The sequence below is a fragment of the Streptopelia decaocto genome (assembly GCF_964273445.1).
Source record: "Streptopelia decaocto genome assembly, chromosome: 3".
Classification (NCBI taxonomy): Eukaryota; Metazoa; Chordata; class Aves; order Columbiformes; family Columbidae; genus Streptopelia; species Streptopelia decaocto.
The window spans coordinates 82213612-82233684 of record NC_138656.1 but is presented as its reverse complement, the minus strand read 5'-3'; the positions used below and the strand labels follow the sequence as shown (position 1 = coordinate 82233684).

The following is a 20073-nucleotide window of genomic DNA, read 5'->3' as shown; positions in this document are numbered from 1 at the left end:
CGTTTCATTTCACTCACACTTCTGCTTTGTGGAAGCTTTTTATTCTACTTCTCTTTTGTTTTGGCTTAAAAAAATCAACACAAATGAACACTAAAATGAGAATTTAACCTTCACTATTTGGTCTTCTTCCCTACCAACATCAGCCTCTCTCTGGCTCCCAGTGTTAAGTGTCCTTTATTTGTATGCTCTGCCATGACAACTATGGCTTCATCCAAACACATCAGTGATATTTAGAAGGAGATGTCTTATTCATAGTTTCAAAGAATTACAGCAACTGCTTATGCAAACAGCAGCATTGTGAGACAGCAGAGCAGATCTGGTGGGAAAACCAGAGAAAGGAGATGCACAAAAAAGGTAAGCTCCAATGTAAATGCTCCAGTGCTGCCAGGCATCACATCAAAATGAGCCATTGGCTGAAGAACAGCTACCAGTAAGCCACTGCATCAGACTGCCTAGAATGTTTCACTGTCTTGGCTAATGAATCACTGGGAAAATGTGAGTAATGTACTCATAGCCAGGGTAGTCTTCATGGTGGGTGAGAACAGTGTTTCTTCCATTATCATGATGATCTGTGGTTTAATTGATATTTGAAAATGTCTTAGGATCCACCAGTGAAAGGCACATCATATGAATTTCTAAGATGAAATTCTGTGGTATTATACTATTTGCAAGGATGTGCAACAAGTCAAACCGTTATTTCATTAAATAATTCACACTGGCTGAATCCCTTACAGAAAGTCTCAAGATCTTGAGAGGGGAAAAAATACCTAATTTCCACTTGTGTAATAACTAGCACAGTGAGAAAGAAAAAGACTTCAGACTTTTGTGAGAAAATGCTGCAAAACCACAAACTTTCAAAAGTGCCCAATATGCTATTTTCAGCTTATCTGAATGCAGCCTAAACTATCCACGTCTAACCAAGGTGCATCAGAAGATTGTCATCATTCCACTTCCACCACAGGCTTTCAGTAACTTTTGCCCACTGTGCATCCAGAGCTGTTAAGCCTGACGAAATAACATGAGACCTTTATGCTTAAAGCAGCTGAGCAGCTGCAAAAATAACTCTTTAAAAATATTGAATATTTGGTCCTGCTCAGCAGCTGAAAAAACAATTACTGATTGAAAAAGACATTGTTTGATATTACTTAATAGTTGGGGAAAAACTACTCATGAATCATAATTAACTTATATTTAACTATTTGAAAGTACACATCTACTGTTTGGGGCCTCGTGGACAGCCAATACGTAGCCTTCTGGCACCATTAAACAGACTAATTCAGATAAATTAGAAGGACATGAGGCAGAAAGCCACACTGGAATAGTGAATCCTTCAGCAACTGGTATAACTGAGATTGCCTCAGTAGTGTGTGCCACACAACACCAGGTCTGAATTTGCTCTATCAGAGTAGCAGTGACTATTGCAGGGTAAGTTAAATAAACAAAAAGCTCCAGCTCCTGGTGTCATAGCGACACAAACACCATGACAAATGGAATGAAAGTCGAGCGCTAACAGCAATAGAACAAAAAATTCCCTTGAAACAGCCTCAAGGCTTATGGGCAACTCTACAGCAGTCCCAGCTGTGGCTGGGTGGCAATGGGGCTTCCAGATGGCAAGTGCCACAGAGCCCTCTAAGAAAAGTCCAGAAGCAGCATCACTCCCAGAGGAGCCTCGGTCCTGCCTCCCGCACTGAAACTGTGGCCAGCAGGGCTAAGGACATGATCATCCCCGAGCACCTGGCACTGGTGAGGCTGCACCTTGAATCCTGTGTTCAATTTTGGGGCCCTCACTACAACAAAGACATTGAGGTGCTGGAGAGAGTTCAGAGAAGGGCAATGAAGCTGTTGAAGGGTCTGGAGCACAAGCCTGATGAGGAGCAGCTGAGGGAATCGGGGCTGTTCAGCCTGGAGAAGAGGAGGCTGAGGGGAGACCTTATCACTGTCTACAACTACCTGAAAGGAGAATGTAGTATGGTGGGTGTTGGTCTCTTCTCCCAAGTCACAAGCAATAGGATGAGAGAAAATGGCCTCAAGTTGCCTCAAGGCAAAAATGGCCTCAAGGGGAGGTATAGGTCGGATATTGGGAAAAATTTCTTCATGGAAAGGGTTTTCAGGCATTGGAACAGGCTGCCCAGAGAAGCAGTTGAGTCACCATTCCTGGAGGTATTTAAAAGATGTGTAGATGTGGCACTTAGGGACATGGCTTAGTAGTGGACTTGACAGTGTTAGGTTAACGGCTGGACTAAGTGATCTTAATGGTCTTTTCCAATCTAAATGATTCTAGGACTCTGTGAAAGCAACAGTGACTTGAGTCAGGGCATAAGTTCCAGAATTGGGCAGACAATTTACAGGATGCTACAAATGAACATTTTGTCTTTTGCTAAATTTCTCATTATAAATTTTCTTAGAACTTATGATTTTTCTAAGTCCTAATTTCCCCTAAGCAATTCCCTTACTCTGCCTACTTGCCATAGCTGAGGTGTCCCACATTGACGACAGCAACCAGGTCCTTTTTTCATCTCATTCATATCCATCTACACAGAATGAGGCTGAGCACCCCAGAGGTCAAGTAGGCACAAAGCAAGGATGAAATGCCAGTCAGCACATCTGGCAGGTAACTCCTAGCAGAGGTGAGGCAAGGACGTTTGTCTGACACAACACCTCACCTGGAGAGTGATCCAGGCATCTCAGTCTACCTGCACAGAACAAAAATCCACAAACAAGAAACCTGTTCCAAAAGATTGACTCAACTGCTTTACCACAGGGTTTGAAGGACTTGCAATTAGCATATATATTTTTTTTGTTTGTTTTAAAACTAGTTTATGTACAGCAAATGTACCCTGAAGGGAATATTTTGTGAGGTTCTGAGCAGTGTGAGCAGCCTGCATAGTATGCTTAACTTTAAGTGACTTCAGCTCTAGGTCACCTACCCTCCCACCCTTGTTCTCTGATGTGACCTTATTATCAGATGCCATTTCAAGGGAAATGCACTTAAGTCATAAATACTTCTTGTATCATACTTCTCATAATCTGCATCAGCAGCAGCAGAAAAATGAAGGTAATATAAAAAGAGATAAAACAGTTATAAACTTTCAGGTCACAAACATCCTGAAATGGATTACACTTTCAAAAGGAACTGTATAAATGGCATGATGAGGTTTCCTTGGTGTACACCTTGAAAGATGTTGTTATTCATTTTAAGCGCAAACATGTTCCCAATGCCCTACTCAATGCAACTGGCTTTTAACCTGAAATGGGTCTTTTTCATCAACACACTCATCATGGAGACAGACAGAGCTGACCAAATTCACTGTTGTGCACAGCCTGCTGAGGTTCCCTAGCTATACTCACAGTGTATCTGAAGAGATAAACCAGTACTCTTTTCTGATCAGTTGGTGCACCTACCCACGGAGTATTTTGAGTTGAGTTTGGCAGATCACAGTCTATGTACATAGCACTTGCCCTAGCAGGGCTATACCAGTATAACTAAAACACTGAAGTGTAAAAATACAGGCAGGGATGAACACTCAAGAAACATGTATGCCACACAGTGAATGGCAACATACACCAACATGTATTTTGGCAAATTTCTTTCTGGGCTTATGTGTAGCTGCCTCTTCTCAGAAGCGTTCAGGTACTGTGTCACGGAGTTTCAGAGTAGGTCAGCAAAGAGCCTTTAGAAGGACTTTAGCTCTGTACTTCAGACATGGGAGTGCTCATGGTCCCACATGCACTGCTACTGTCTACTAGATGTTAGAGTAAAACTATGAAATTACAAGGAACAATCAAACATCTAAAAAATGCCCCCCAAATTGAAGAAACCGTTTCATGCTGCTTTTGCAAATATACTTACAACACAGTCCTGGAAGCAATTTCCAAGCAAGCCACCTGCTGCTCTAGACGGTTTACTGGATGGTGTCGCTCAACTCTTTCATACAAGCAGCACCTACAGTTATATCTAGAAAAAGAAATAAAACCAAAATTCTTTGTGAGCAAATACGCAAATATAGTCATCTTTCTTTTTAAAACCATAACCAGGCTAAAACTAGCTTTAGTAGGACTTGATCAAAGTTCTCATGCCAAGCTCCATGTGTGCTGTCCGCTTACAGGAACAAGCTCCAAGGCGCAGTCAAAGCCGACCTTGGGTGCTGAAGCTGAGAGTGGCTGCGCTTGAGAAAAAAGCCCCATGCTGAGCGTATCAAAGCAGCGAACAAACGTGCACAGCTGCTTTTCTCATCTAGTTCTACTTAAAGCATTCACAGGAAACACAAGACAAAATACTGGCGTTAGCACCAAAAAATGTAGGTGATTTCAGCGAGGCCAGAAATTCCAGGCACCAACTTCTTTTTTCTCTCTCTTGAGTGGGTGTTCACTTCTAAGTTGCAGACGTGTTAGCAATTCAACGACTGAATGAATTAGTGTTCAACTTAACAGTCATTGTTAGGTTGGGAGGTTATTACTCCTTGTTCTGCTAAAGTGACAAGCTAAAATAGGTTTGTATCTGAAAAGTTGTTTTCTCCAACACATATTCCCCAGCTTTTCGTACCAAATAATTTTCTTCCGTCACATCAACTCCTATTGTATGAACCATCTCTGCCAGCTACACCACTGCAGCTGGGATAAGCAAGGAGAATCAGCAAAGGGGGACAGGCAAGGAAGAGAGAGCTCAGCCCCCAACATTTCCCTTTGGCCTGCCATCTTATTTTTCCAGGCATTTTTTGTTGTTTACAAAAGACTTCTCAACAAAGGACTACACTCACATTTGCAGGACATGTTCTGCTTTAAAAACAAGCAACCAAAGGCAAAATCCAAGAGTAACAAGGAGGCTCCACTTCATCTAGCCACGAGCCTGAGAAACCTATTTGCTCTCAGGCACTGCTTGGTGCACCAGATGGAAAGCTGCGATTTCCCAGCTTTCCAGGTGATTGTTACTAATGGAAAACCCAAATTTTCAAGGTTGAGCTGACTGGTACGGAGGAGAAAAAAAATACCACCACATGTAGAATTTTTTGCAGACTCAGATCCATTTTGTACTAGTAAACGAGCTTTTATCCTTCCCTCCTTTTTTTTCTTTTTCTTTTTTTTTTTTTTTTACTTTTAGGGTAGTTCACAAGCTGCTGACAACTCACACTGTACTAAGAGCTGTTCACACCGCACAAAGTGTTTACCACTCACAACTGATGCTAAAAATTAATTTACAGCACCGCAACAGCAAGCTTTGACAAATTGTCATGTGTTGACACAGTCATAAGTTGTTGGTTAAAAAAAGTAACACTTCCCTCTTCTGCCACCTCATGTTTGAGACCAGGGATGGGCACATTATGCAAAGTTTGGGGGTTTGTAAGCTTCACAAATGTTTGGGCTTCACAAAACAAGCTTGGTTGTGAAAATTTTTTCTCCTACAGCTATGCGCGTGTTTATTGCCAAAAAGACTCTAGCAAGAAAAAAAAATCACTTTCTTATCTACCAAGATCTGTGTGTTGTGCATAACTAGGAGAAAAGGCTATAAAATAAATCACCTTGCATGATACTTTTTCTAGATAAGATCATCCAGTGACAAATACCTTGTATCAATTACTCAGAGCTGCAGACACCACCCTCCTCCTGCAGAAAGGAAGGAAAAAAATATAGCTCCAAGTAAGAGTTTTAATTGTTCTCAGCTGTCACACAATGTTATCTTAAGTGAACTCCTTTATTTCTTGATTCTTCTGTATAGCTCTATACGGAAAAAAAAGCAACAGCATTCATCAGACAAGGTCCAAATTGATTTCCATGTACTCAAGATAGTAAGCGTTAGCCAGCACTTGTGCCCAGGGCAGCTCTTAAATCTTAATTCCTCCTCTTCTTCCTCAGGGTAGGACAAATAATCTGTCTAGTTTACACCCTGGAATCAGTAATGGACACAAAGGTGGTCTCAGCTGAAATCAGCATTGTTTCAGTGGCGATGCTACCGTAAAACATTAGGCCCACACAGGCATAAATTGAGGCAAAGAAGGGCAAGGATGGAGAGAACCAAATCAGCAGGAGATAACCAAGGCGTGCATTTGGCTGACGTGTCAACAACTTCACATTATTTTTATTTTTCTTGTCTTCTGAGGTTCAAGTTCCTCTGCATTCTTTACACTCTCAGGGTCTGCCAAATGGGCTTTATGAGGGGCACTAAAAAGCCACCACTTTATGTTGTGCACCAGCAACCCGGCCTTCCAGCGCTCCCATACCTCTCCCTAAGCTCCATCCCCTCTCAGAGCACACACTGCGCAAGAATGCAGAGGAAATGCATTCAGGAAATTAACTTGGCAATACAAGTAATTCATTTGCTTTCCACACCCTCTTAGGACTTGTACAAAGAAGAGATACTTCGAGCGGTTCCTAGGTCCTGAGGAGGGGCAATGCTGTACCTGTGCAGAATCAATTCACCTGCCCCATGCCTCCGTCAGCGCAAGAGTGATCTGTGTAATTTCTCTACAAAACTCAAAACACATAACATCAACAAAAAAAGAACTCCTGCAAAACAGAATCATAGAGTAATTTCAGCTGGAAGGGACCCTCAGGATCATCAAGTCCAACCATAACCTAACCTAACTCTAGCACTAAACCAAATCCCTACGAACCTTGTCTAAATGCCTTAAGGGGGGATGAAATTTCATGTGGATTCTTCATTTGGTCACAGCCCACACGCCCTGTACAGAATTTCTCTACCATCTGAGATGCTACTCTGACAAATCACATGTATTACTCTCTGATCGATCTAATGGATGTAAAAAACATTTACGTCATTACAGCCGGGATGGACATTATCTTGTGCTGCTGACTGGAGCGATATCATTAGCTTAGACTGCTGTACATTTAGAAAAGCATTCAAGTGGCAACTCCTACCTCCCTCCCCCAAAGTAACAAAAATGTATAAATATTTTCAGTGCATCATATGAAATGCTTTATTTCACTGGATTCAGCCCAAGAGTCAACGAAGTTGAAATAAAGATGATGCAACTATTAAGTCAAAAACTTCAGCTGTGTAACTACCTAGAAAGTAACACTCCTTTTCTTCTACCTTGTAGGAAAACTGATAAATCCTAAGTTTTACTGTAAGTTACCTGAACTGGCCAAATATAATCTCTCCGGTGCATTTTTACTTCTTTACTGTATAGAAGAAAACACAAAGAACTTAAACTTTATTACTTTAAGGATGGAAAAAGCCCAAGACATCCTCACTAACCCAATGAAGAACACTATTAGGAAAAAAGTGGGACTTGGGGTTTCATGTTTCTTTTGTTTTTTGCAAAAAAAGTATCTATTTACTTGTGACAGTTTTTTCCTGATGGATCCAACTTCTGAGTGTGAAGGAGCCACCCACAGGCAGAAGGGTCTTTCTTGCCAAGTCCCTTATGTGAGCTCGTGCCCGCTCTGACCAATGCAGGGACAGTGCAGGAAAGCCAAGAAGGTTCATCATCTGAGAGAAGCAGACCAAGGATCTCCTGTGGCCTTCCTGCATCATCCCTCTCTGCTCTGCCCTTCAGGTTTTGGCATAGGGAGCATGGCAGAGTCTTGGCTGACCCCACAGCTGTGCTCCCTCATGCTGCTATTTGCAGGGCATTATTAATAGAATAAAGCTATAGAATCATAGAATCATTTAGGTTGGAAAAGACCTTTAAGATCATCGAGTCCAATTGTTATCCTCCCACTGCCAAGTCCACCCCTAAAACATGTCCTTAAGAATCACAGAATCATAGAATACCATGTTAGAAGAGACCACAAGGATCATCTGGTCCAATCTTTCTTGGCAAAACCACAATATAGACAAGATGGCCCAGCACCCTGTCCAGCTGAATCTTAAAATTGTCCAATATTGGGGAATCCACCACTTCCCTGGGGAGATTATGCCATAAAGATATGTGCCCCACAAACCCTCACCAAGATTTCAAAACCCAAAGGGAATATATGAAGCTGTCCTGCTCTCTTGATGATGGACACAACTAACCAAAGGTGTAAATATATATAGTGAATATTTACACTGCATATGCACTGGGCAGCCCCTGCCTGCATGGAATGCAGACTGTATGAAACAAACTCCCAGAAGTTGCATCTTTCTTATTCCCTGAGCACCACTCTTCCAGCCAACGAGGACAGGACACTAAGCCAAATGCTTCAGATCTGCGGTGTTTAATAGGGCCTCTCCACTCCCAAAGCCAGTGGCAGCTGTGACTAACCACACCGTGGGCAATTTTCCTGTCTCTGCTTTGTGCCTGTCTTCACGTCACTGCAAAGGTCACAGCGTCATATCTGCTACGCTGAGGTCTGCCGCCCACCAGCAAACAGGGAAGGAGCTTATCTGGACAGTCTGGCAGGACCTCCTGCGAGCATTTGGGGGTGGGGGGAAACCTTGCAGCTTTCCACTGAGCAGGGTGGGGGGGAGGAAGCTTAAAAATGGTTCCAATTCTTAAACCTTCAGAAAGGACTGAAATGCTAAGAGTACTTTGAACTGAAAGGATCTCAACCCGCACCAACACTGTACAGCACGCTTTGCTCAACAAAGCCCAGGTCCCATTCCTAATTCTTTCTCCCTTGCTGGAGAAGCAATGGGAAGCGGTAGCTCCGTAAGCATGAAACGGTGGGAAAAGGCATCAGATCTTTGTCCCTGATTCTCCAGAGCACACATTGCACTTCCAGCCCTTGCAAGCAGAAGGAACTTGGTGGCCTTGTCAAGAGTTTAATCCATGTTTCCCCTTTGCAGCTCCATAAAAAGGAAAGTGCAAGGACCCTTCAGGAGGAAGATTGGGAACCTCCTGCCACCTCCACCAATGCACTCACATGCATGCATGTGGGTATTCCTCCCCTTTGGTTTACAGTTTAAGCCTTTATCTAACTGCATACATTAATATATTTTTCATTACTTCCTCAGCGTTACATCTGTTACATGGTCCATAGCAATCAATGCCAGCATTAGCTACAGCATTACCACAGAAGCAAAACACGTAATTCTTTGAAATAGGACTCTTTTCTTCCCCGACTTCTCATAGCCATTTATTGCTAAATAAATCCATCTGATTTCTTGCTTGACTTGTGTCTACTCAGATCAAACCTTTACTAAAGCTGGAAGCATTTTGTTTCTAGCAAATATATTCCCATGCTCCCAAATCAAATCTCTATTTCTGGCTGAGACAATGTCATCCAACTTTTATTGTAGTGCAATGCTTCCAAACAAATGAACTTAAAAAATCAGTTAAATAGCAACACATAGCTGAAGGGCTCTAGAGGTTTATCTATCACATGGCAAAAACTACTCTTTGTACAGCATTTGTATAAGTGACTGGAGGAATCTCTGGATGTTTTTGAGCCACCTCAGGCCAGAAAGGTAACTAGGTAACAAAGCAAATCATGCCAGGTTTTATGAGACCGTTAGCAAAAATGTTTAAATCAGATCATTTTGGTTAGTACCTTGTGAAATCCTCCTATCTACTCCATGTGGTGTGACCTTCTGCGTGCAACCCAATTACAAGAGAGGGGAAAGAATGAGCTCAGAGATTGATCTCACCTATGGTGCTGCGGCTGGAAGCCTTGCTTGACCTTTTGACCCACAGTGATTTCCACAAGAGAAATCACTGCAGGAAAGGTACCAGTCAAAGTAGTTAACAAGTCCATCTTTTATCCCTGCTGATGAACATGCTCCACCCAAGAGCCTCTCTGAGGCTGTTTTTCTTTACAGGGTGTTCAAGGAGCCACCACCCCCTTTATGGGGTGGTGAGACATGGCGGGGAAAATGTTATCAACTCTTTGGTATTTCCCCTAAATTATAAAAGCATCCCAGTTTCAGGAGCTGCTGGGCCGCAGTGAGGACGTGTTCAAAGCCCCACCTGTTCAGCAGCGCAGATGCCAATGTTGGCAATACAGAAGTTGAAAAGGCACATGGGCATATGCAAAAGTTTACTTCAGCACAAAGCAAAGCAAGACCAGGACACAAGGATCCTAAATTAGTCCAGTTCCTGTCTTCCCAGTGACTTCCCTCACCATTGGAAAACCTTTGGTTTGGATTTTAGTCAAGTCTGGTTTACAGTGCTCAACTTTGGCTGTCAAAAAAAAAAAAAAAAAAATAAAACAACTCTGCTGGAATGCCTTACTCATTACACAGCCTTGCAAAAATTATTAGCTATGTTACAAGGCATTTCCCTTTGGGAACCAGAAGGGGTGAAGAAAGGGGATGGAGAGTGACAGTTTGTGGTTTCTAATGCAGAAGCAAAAAAATAAATAAGTAAGAAGAATACAGGATATAATGTGTTTACATTTGTCAAAACAAGTTTCCTGGAGACACAGCGGGTTCATGCTGCTGAGCTGTCACTTCTGCTAGAAACTGCTGCCTCATGCTATTGGGAGGTCAGTCACTGACCTACTTTCTGATAGAACTGAATTAATTTGCTACTTCTGTACACAAACCTGTGTTGTTTTTTTTTTTTTTTAAAGGGATATTCAACAAACCCATAAAAAGCTACCTTTTATCCAACTTGGAGCTTCAACCGATGCTATGTGAGACTATTACATACCCTGGCATGGGACTCACTGTGCTTGGTCTGTTTATTCTTTTGGAAAAATCTGTACAGAATATTTGTAGTGAGTTGACACTGCCAATAACATCTTCCCTTTTTGAACTCTGACATTACAGTAATACCAGCAATACAACCCACTACAGACAATAAGGGAGGCTAGAACTCGAACATACTGTGCTTTGTCTAGGCTGCTGCTGAAATAGATGCCTACCACAACAGGATTAGCTCCACAAATAGACAGATGCATGGCACAATATATTTATAGGATTAAACCACAAAGTTACTAATAGAAAACAAGATGAGTGGGTGAAACTTATAAATTGATCACTTTTTTATCCAATCATCCCCTGCACAGAGCCACGTAACAAACATCTGTGTTCCAGGAGCTGGTGATATGGGAGGAGCACTTAAACTAAAACATTATATTCAAAAACTGAAGTAGCAGAAGTAGTAGCAAAAGACGTGCTGTCTACTTGCTCTCTTTGTTTAATGGCTACATGCACACATCACTAAACAAATACTTTCATTAAAATAAAACCATAGTGAAGGGTTTAATGGATCTTCCAAATCCTTGAACCATCAAAGTACCAGCTCTTGAAATCATCCTTAGCAATGCCACAATTGAAAGCTTCACTGCTTGGGTGGACTCATCTTTCCAGGTCTCTTGTGGGTAGCAGCACTGCAGCTCAGAAAGAGAAAAGTAGTGTACCGTTCCGTGAAAGCAGGGCCCTTCTGCATTAAGGCTCTAAACTAACATTTGGAAGACAAGAACCCACCAACTAACACTTGCATCAGACCTCTTCAGCAACTTGGTCTCTTACATTCACCTCACCTTCTGTCTGCAAAGTGAAGATAAGGATCTTCTCCAAGTGCTTGGCTTGCTTAGTACCAAACCATTGTGGGCTAGACTTGCACCTTCCTTTGCATTTCCCCAGGGTCCAATCTAACAATACTGGAGGTGGTATTGTAGTACAAGACAACTAAGCGGTATCACAACAGATTTATGATCACTCGAGTTCCTGGACTTGATAAGGCTCATGTGCCAAAGATAACTATGCCAAATACAGCACTTGCAACTGCAAGTGCTTTTTTGTCAACCTTTTTAGCTTTTATCTGTGTGTATTTGCAAGCCCTGAATCTGAAGTTCAAATAAATCCAATAATTCACTCAAATCCACTAGGATTTGAAAACATTAGGGAAGTGTCAAGATGTCATTGAGCTTGTTCTGCAGAAAAGAGTGCTTTATAGTTTCAGAAAGAAACAGACAAGGGAGCTATTTAATGAGATGGTGGCATATTGAAACATGGATAGATAAGTAATTAATAGCTACGTTCTCTAAGTGAAAACTTTTCTGAGTGAAAAATCAGTTTCTATGAAAAACTACAAGTCAGTTGCTGCCATTTTGGGTGGATAAGAACTGTCATGCACATTAGTATCTCCATTACCATGAAGGATTTTACTCCTTTAAGGAACTCACAAAGACCTTCACATAAAACAGCATGTGGGAATCCAAGGAACTAACAGAAGGAGACATTCGTAACCAGAATTCTAATGAAAAATGTTATCAGGAATACATGAAAATGGGGGAGAACTTCTGTAACAAGAAGTTAATGTTATAGCAAGAGGTTCATTTTAGTCTCTTAGGAGCAAGAGTAATTGCACAGTTGTATAGAAGTTGTCATTAGGATACAGAACACTGGCCAAATGACCTATATATGTTGGTAGCCCAAAATATTTTGCTATTAAAAAGGTCCAGGATTTGACTAGTAGATCATCTGATTCAGAACCCTCTTAACCCTGGCGTGCAGATTTCTTTACCTAATTTCTACACAGCTGCAAGTGGAACACATGCCACCTTAAAGTAAACAAAGCAGGAGAGATGAAAAATAGTCATGCTCCACAAAATATTGAGTAGAAACCCATTAATTAAGCATTTAATTATTTTTATCACTCGTGTCTGTCTTCACAGTTTAAAGTCTCTCTCGGCAATCAACCAATTTTGGGATTCACTGCTGTCATGCCAATTGTGGCAGTATCTCAGCTAAAAAGGCACTGTCAAACATAATGAAGTTTTCCATCAGCTTGTACCCGCACCGGTGCTGCGCACTGCACACGCTGCCTGGCGACGGAAGGTGGGGATAGGGCTTTACCCGCCCTACATCCCAAGGACTGCAGAATGGTCCTAACTGGCAAAGGCGCAACTGAATCACACTTACGGTTGAGAAGTTACGCTATAGAATCCAACTCACACTCTCCTACACAATGTACAAATAGCACCCTATGGGCTTTGAAATATATTTGAGAATTTTCAATTGTTTTCTTGTGTTTTCTTTCCAACGTTCCTATTTTCTTTTCCAACTTTCACATGGCTCAGACTAAGGCATACTATAAACATGGAAAAATTTCCCAGCACTTCACTGTTAGAGCTCAACCTTTCCCTCAAATCCATGGACACCACTCCCTGTCCTTCATCCAGGGATGCTGCGCACAGAGCACGCAGAAGGACAGAGGAGAAGGATTCCCCGCTGGGAAGGAGAGTATACATCTCTCTAATTGGTATTCCTGTTTCTAACAGTTTGTTTTCATGCTGGCCCTACTGGAACTGGTGTTGGCAGAGACCAAGCAGTAGGCTAGGGCTTACAACACTTTGAAATACATAACGATAGTCACCGCCACAATGAGCTGTGAGTTTGTACCTGCTGACTCAGGCAGAGGCAGTACTGACATCTTAACTGTAAACTGCATTTACAGTGCATTTACGCTGCCTCACCTGAATCATCCCCGCTTTATCCGCCCCTAGTAAGCTCTGGCCCGGCAGCCGAAACTCCCAAGCAGCTGGTGGCAGCAACCATCTGAAACCAGTGACCGTCTGAAACCAGTGACCATCTGAATCCAGTACATCAGGCTGCCAGCTCCCTGTGCAGGGGCTGTATCCTGTGTTCACCCAGCATGCAGCAGCGCAGCCGGGACTCGACCTACTTGGCCTCTGGGCATCACTGCAACATAAACGAGGATAACCCGCATGCCAAAGAAGGGCAAATATTCAGTCCTGGAACAATGGCATGCTTTACAGCAAACGCCTTGCAGTCCAGAGCTTGAAACAGAAATTTATGTGACGATGTGAAAGTCTGCATCAAAAAAACAGCAAGCTGTTTGGCATCTCAGTTTCCAGTCCCTGTGAAGTCCAAATAGCTCAAACACAAAACTCTGAGTAAGAGCTATTTTAAACCAATTTTGGCAGCCACTAAGAGTCATAACCAGGATGCCAGCTGTATGGTTTCTTGCCTCCTTCTCCTGGCTCCAACGGGCCAGCAGCAGCAAGGGGACACCTGCCTGCCTTGCTTAGGGAAGCTCTGATGCCTCTACCTTCCTTCAGATCAAGTGTGCTGGGTCCCTGCAGCAAGGAGCGCCTGTCTCTGCCACTCCAAGGACAGATGAAGCATATTACCAATACAAATCAGAACCTTCAAAGTTTCAAGATTTCCTTTTCCATAAAGCAACCCTTAGAGAATAACCGATAATGAGGTGCAAAGCCCTTTTTTATAGGCACTCACTTGAGATGACCCACATAACTCATCCACTTTGCCACTTAACATTTCCAAACCTACAGCAGTATAAAAGCTTTTACAACCCCGCATGATCATGTCACATTTTATGCTTTATGTATAAAAGCATCTAGTGTATGCATTTCCTGATCCTGGTCACTTCTGTGTTCCTCTTTACCTTTGCCATCAGCCTCCTCTGAAACATCTGAGCATGTTTCAGCTCTCCAAACACCAGCCGACCCAGAACTGTGGCTGAAGCACAACTTGCCACATAGCAGAGCTTCCTTTCCCTGCATCCCCAAGCTGCACAAAGCTCCTGTCCCAGTTTCCTACCTGGGAACACAGGATGGGATGGTGAGATCAAGACTTGTGACCACACAGCACAGGCTACAATATGTTAAACTAAATATAACAAAATACAAATAAAAATAAGGAAAGGTCCAAAATAAGTGGATTTAGATTAGATATAAAGAAGAAATTCTTCACCATGAGGGTGCTGAGGCACTGGAACAGGCTGCCCGGAGAAGTTGTGGGTGCCCCATCCCTGGAAGTGTTCAAGGCCAGGCTGGATGGGGCTTTCAGCACCTGGTCTGGTGGAAGGTGTCCCTGCCCATGGCAGGGTGGCTAGAACTAGATGATCTTTAAAGTGCCTTCCAACTCAAACCATTCCATGATTCTAAGCAAATTCCGTTTTCTCCAGTGCACACCACAGGAACATACGTATCCGCAGAAGGAAGTACTGGCCTGCATCTGTGTTGGATGGAGGGAGGAGGAGAGGTCAAGTCAGGAAATTTCTGGAAAAATCACTGCAGAAAGAGGGGAGGGAGTTTTTTTTGCACAACCACGGCAAGGCCTGCAGGGACAGGAACGTGCAGGGGAAGCGGTGGGGGTGGGAAGGGATGCTGCTCAAATGGCATTGCTGGCAGAGTGTGAGGCCAGTCAAAGGAGGTCCTGTCATTCCTGCAGAAAACCCTGCCAGAATTATCCTACTGGGTAAGCATGATCACCCTCACAGAAAGAGGGCAACACACAGGCTTGGTCAACATAAGCGATCTGGGACTCGGGCTGTGGAAAAACAAATCCCAGGAATCAAGGCTGCTCCTGACAAACTGGACACAGATGGAGTTCAGCTGCTGAAACACATAACCGGTGTGACATAATATTAGCACATATTTTTATGCTTACTAAGACAACAACAAACTGAAGCCTGAAGCTGTATTTTGGGCATGCTAGCTCAAACTATCTTTAGACAGGAAAAGTGTGTGTGTACAGATGTTCCAGCAGGCATGGAGAGCAGGGAGCTGGAAAAAGTGCTCGCTCACTTCCAAGCCTTATAAAAAAAGTCTGTTGTAAACAGGGGTGGGAATAAATACACCAGGCAATACTGAATCTAAATTAAAAAAAAAGAAAAAAAGAAAAAAAGAAAAAAAGAAAAAAAAAAGAAAAAAAGAAAAAAGAAAAAAAGAAAAAAAAGAAAAAAAAAGCAAGCAAGAAGTCATTAGCTGGTCAGGGACTGGTGAGGTTTAATGGCTACATACCTCCCCAGCTTTGCTTCTCCCGATAGATGTTTTCAGGTGTTATTTCCTCCTGCGGTGCCCCCCTACATTTTACTGCTCCTGCCAGCTCTTTCATCGAGCTTTCTAACTATCTCACTTTCACAGATGCTTCTGCTGGAAGCACGATTGAAGCTATAAATTCACGTCTACACATCTGTAACAAAAATAATTTTTCTAAAAGCTGTTCTTCTTCCCTATCGATGGTGACAGAAATTATATAGAGTTGCTGGCAATTCAAGGGTCTCGCAGCAGCTTTAAACACCCACCAAGACACAGAGTAATGCTGTCTCGCAAGGAAAACAGCAATAATGGAATTTTATCTATCTACCTATATATATGAAGCTGTCATTCTTGGAATCATTTCTATTTGTGAAGAACTGAAAAGCACAAGAAATGGCCACAAAGCTCTTGTTCCATGGAGCAACTGTTTTTTTTTACAGTAAAACATAATTATCACGTCTCTCCAGAAAAAGCCTCAGAGTCCATCAGCGCAAGGACAGATCTAATTTACCATGGTCACTGCTCGGCTTGCAGTAGTAGAAGGATGAGGGTAGCAGCCACATGAAGTACAATTCAGACCTCCCTTGAAAAAAGCCCTGTATAGATAGGACATAGGAGATTAGGATGCTTCCATGTTAGACTATGACTGAGTCCTGCTTTTAGCCAAAAAAACCTAACATGGTGTGGCAAAGAGCTGAGTTAAACCTCGGACACAAGAGGCCCTGCATGTGGGGGACTTTCTGCCACCAGGACAGACACCCCTGCTGCAGCCCACAGACCTGAGCTCCAGGCAGAGCAAAGAGAGGGTCCCCATATACACCCTGCACACCTCTAGTCGTGTTTTTCCTTGTCCTCCACCCCTGATATAAGGAAATCCTTGGTTCCACGACCAAAGCAAGCAATGCTTGCAGGGGTTCTAAGAGCATACTAACAGTACAGAAGACTCTGTTCACCATACAACCCCCTAATCTTTCTTAATCTCAAGCCAACAGCAAAGCAGAAACTTCAAAGCTTGTGCTTTGGCCATGATGCAGAAGCAACTGCTTCTGCAAGCAGGACAAGACAACTGTGTTTTGCATGGAAGCGCACCTCCTTTGGCCTCAGCTTGATTTATCTTTATGGCAAATAAATTAACCATGGGCAACCAACGGGTTAATATTGGCACGACCAATTCCAGCCATGAAGACGTGGAAGAAAGAGCACAGCTTTGGGTGATGGAGACAGGCCACCACGCTGCTGGCGGCAGGGTGACGGGGGAACCAGATAAAGGGAAACAAAAATGCACCAACAGGAGCAAAGGCAGATAATGGAGACTGATTAAAAAAAAAAAGGGCCAAAGAAGGGAAGCCTGGCAGACAGGGACAGTGCTTGCAGAGAAAACTCCACATGGTATATTTAAAACAAGGGCAGGAAAGCAGGAGCAGAGTTCAGCACTGGACCTGGAAGGGTCTGGTGCACCCTGGTGAGCGTCTCTGCCTCCAGGAGAGCCCAGGACTGTTTCTAAGCTCCTCTTGTCTCCGCGCACCAGCATAACAAAGCTCTGCTTGCAATAGTGTGACACTCAGCAGCTTCCTAACATGTGGAGAGGATGCTTGTAATTCTAGCATTGCAATGGTATTTGCCATGAGTTTCGTTAAGGTTTTGACATTTAGCAAAGTCACTACTGTTTTTATTGAAATTCACACACACACGGTGCTTAGAAAGAGAGACGAGGGGATAGAAAGCTGAGCGTCTTTCAACTTAATTTGTTAGTAGGTTCATCATCATTTTTTGACAGAATAATCTTTTCACGGTGAATTATTTCCACTGGAAAAAATAGGAGACCAACAAATTGCTGGATGTAATTTGTGCCTTAAATAATAAAGCAATTAATGACATTTTAGCAGGAACACATTTTTCTCTCCAGAAATAAAATCCCTATTTCATCTCATCTAAATTGCTTGGTCAGCTTCAAATGAGAGCAATATAAATCTCCTTCCCATACTGCTTCTGTTATCTATGATGAAGGGAAGAGACAGAAGGTAATCCTGTGTTCTGTATTCACTGACACATCATTTTCATGCTACACTACACTGTAATTTATTTCTAATGGGATAAATCTCTTGTAGTCTCCCTGCATTGTTCAGCCACACACACATCCACAACTGGTACTGAGACTGCGGGACTGGCAGGTGTAACATCCAGGGACCACGCTCAGTGGAATTTGGATGTCTGCTCCACATTTCAGCGGTGCTACAGCTGTGAAAATAAACAGTTAGACTGTACAATTAAGGTATGCCTTTATTCTTTCCCACCCACTGCCTCCTGGAAGCAAGGCAGTCAGAGAGTACGATACTTCTCAGTACTTCTTGTGGTCGTCAACTCAACTTCTAATTTCACATCCAGTTGGGTTGAGACATTACAAAATGAGCCAGGAAACATTAAAGGATGTGGAAGCCAACTGAGAAGTCCTTACAGTCCTAGCAACAACAGAGATATCACTTTGTATGAACAAAAATATCTTGAAAGCTCTTCCTGCTGTCCTGATCAAGCAGAATGCAAGAAATAAGTAAACTGATGTAAGAAAATCAAGCTGGGGCTCTGAAGCGCTACATGCATTATTATTGTTTAAAACCAACATCTTCCATAGGATACAAGAGAAGAAGAAAAAAACCTAAGCTTTAGGTTTATAAAAGCTTTCTCCAAATAAAGTTGGATTTTGGGCCAAGTTGCTGCAATCCTGAAATGGCTAGGCACAAACAGAAAGCTACCTATGATGTTCCTGCAGAAATCATTATATTTTCAGAAAACATCCATGTGTATTTGTAAAATGTTTTTCTCTGTTAAATTGTGCAAGACTACCGCAATACTTAATCTGCTGCCAGTTAATAAACAATATTATCAAGCACCACAACTTAAAGAGACAAGAATCTCAGTACTACTATGCCTTTCACACCCACCCCTCTACTTCAGCTGATTGCTATACTCACATACAAAGTGCACTTTCACAAAGCAAAATATTATCTAACTAGCTATCTACTACTTACCTAGCTACTTGTACGGCCTCGTCACTCCAGCAGTTTACAACAGGATTAATCTCATCTGATTCAGATGCAAGGTAAAAACTTGCAGCCGAGTCACATCTCTCCAGATTTCCTTTACTGTCAATGCAAAGTGGCAGTCCCTTCCAGGGCACACGTCACACCATTTTAGGTACCCACCTTTGAGGAGGTCAACAAACCCCTTTGCTGCCTACAGAAGGGACTAAGAGCTCCACTGCAGCCAAGTGCACCTGGACAAACAAACCCCTGCTCCAGGGCATCTGGCAACAGGAGAGCTGGGTCTAGTCTTCTGGGCCAAGGTCGCTCACAGCAGCGTTTCAGCAGCTCTGCCATCTCCAGCTGGACTGGGGTCCTCAATGCGCCCCAAGCCCCCGGCTGGGATGGTGACAGCAACAGCAAGACTAAGGGCAGAAGAAATCTAACACCAAGCAGCAGGGTTGCAGCTGCTTTATACTGCTTCTCACTACAGATCATGAATCTGCCCTGTTAGCTCTGGTTTACCAACAGTTCACGCTTCAGAAATTTGACAAAATACCCCAAAGGCTAACTCTTGCTGAACTTCATCGCTGCTGCCATGACCAGTATGCATTACGACTTTGTTCTAGGGACGTATCTACAACCACTTATGTGAAGGGCCCAAATGACTTGATTCAGCCTAGCTAGGCAGGCAGGGCTGCTCACGTCCACGCTGGGCCGTGGGGGAAAAGCAGTGGTCTCAAGGAGACTGGCTAGCAATGTAACAGGGTTTCCAGCTGAGATTCTGCAAGTGAAGCGCCCTGCAGAAGCCTCGCCAGATGCTCCTGTGGCTCCATGGAGTACCGGCTGGGGAAGCCCTCAGGCATCCAGAGCTGCCCCCCGGCAAGCCCCCAGCTCTCACAACTGGCCTCTGCTGCATCCAAACCTACTGATGGGATTTGGTGCCAACCCCTATTCTGATATCTGTTGGTTTCAAAACCTCAAATACAGCAGGTCCTGTGTTCATTTAGGCTCTTGTCATCCAAAATTCCCTCTTAAATGCAATCCAGATGAGCTCCTTGGCATGGATAGCACACACAGCGGCTGCCCTCGCTGGCATTCAGCAGACTGTTTTCAAAAGGGACCAGAATAATTTTAGAAAGACTGCCTTTCACTGCGGTTGGAAAGGGGCTCCTTGATCACGCTACCAAGCTCAGACCCTGGTTTCTGAGTATCTCTGGCGAGGGAGGGCAGCATAACCCACACCACCACCGACGCAGGAAAATGCTGTGCCTTCACTCAGCTGCCTGTGATGCTTATCAGTTCTCACAGGGAAAACACATGACCTTGAACATGGCTCTTGGCTGGCAAAGAGAAGAGCGTACTCTGTCACCTGGCCGCTCCAGATATAAAGGATGGTGTCACATGAAGTGCGGGGGTC

The 20073-nt window shown here is 43.3% G+C and overlaps 1 protein-coding gene across 2 annotated transcripts in view; it reads right to left on the bottom strand.

The window, feature by feature from the left end:
* The window catches only part of BACH2 (BTB domain and CNC homolog 2), a 187540-nt gene that overhangs the window by 95636 nt on the left and 71831 nt on the right, over positions 1-20073 (bottom strand). For both annotated transcript variants that reach the window (XM_082050129.1, XM_082050128.1), the window contains exon 3: positions 3851-3955. The gene's annotated coding sequence lies outside the window, so the exon portion shown is untranslated. The remainder of the gene's footprint in view (positions 1-3850; positions 3956-20073) is intronic.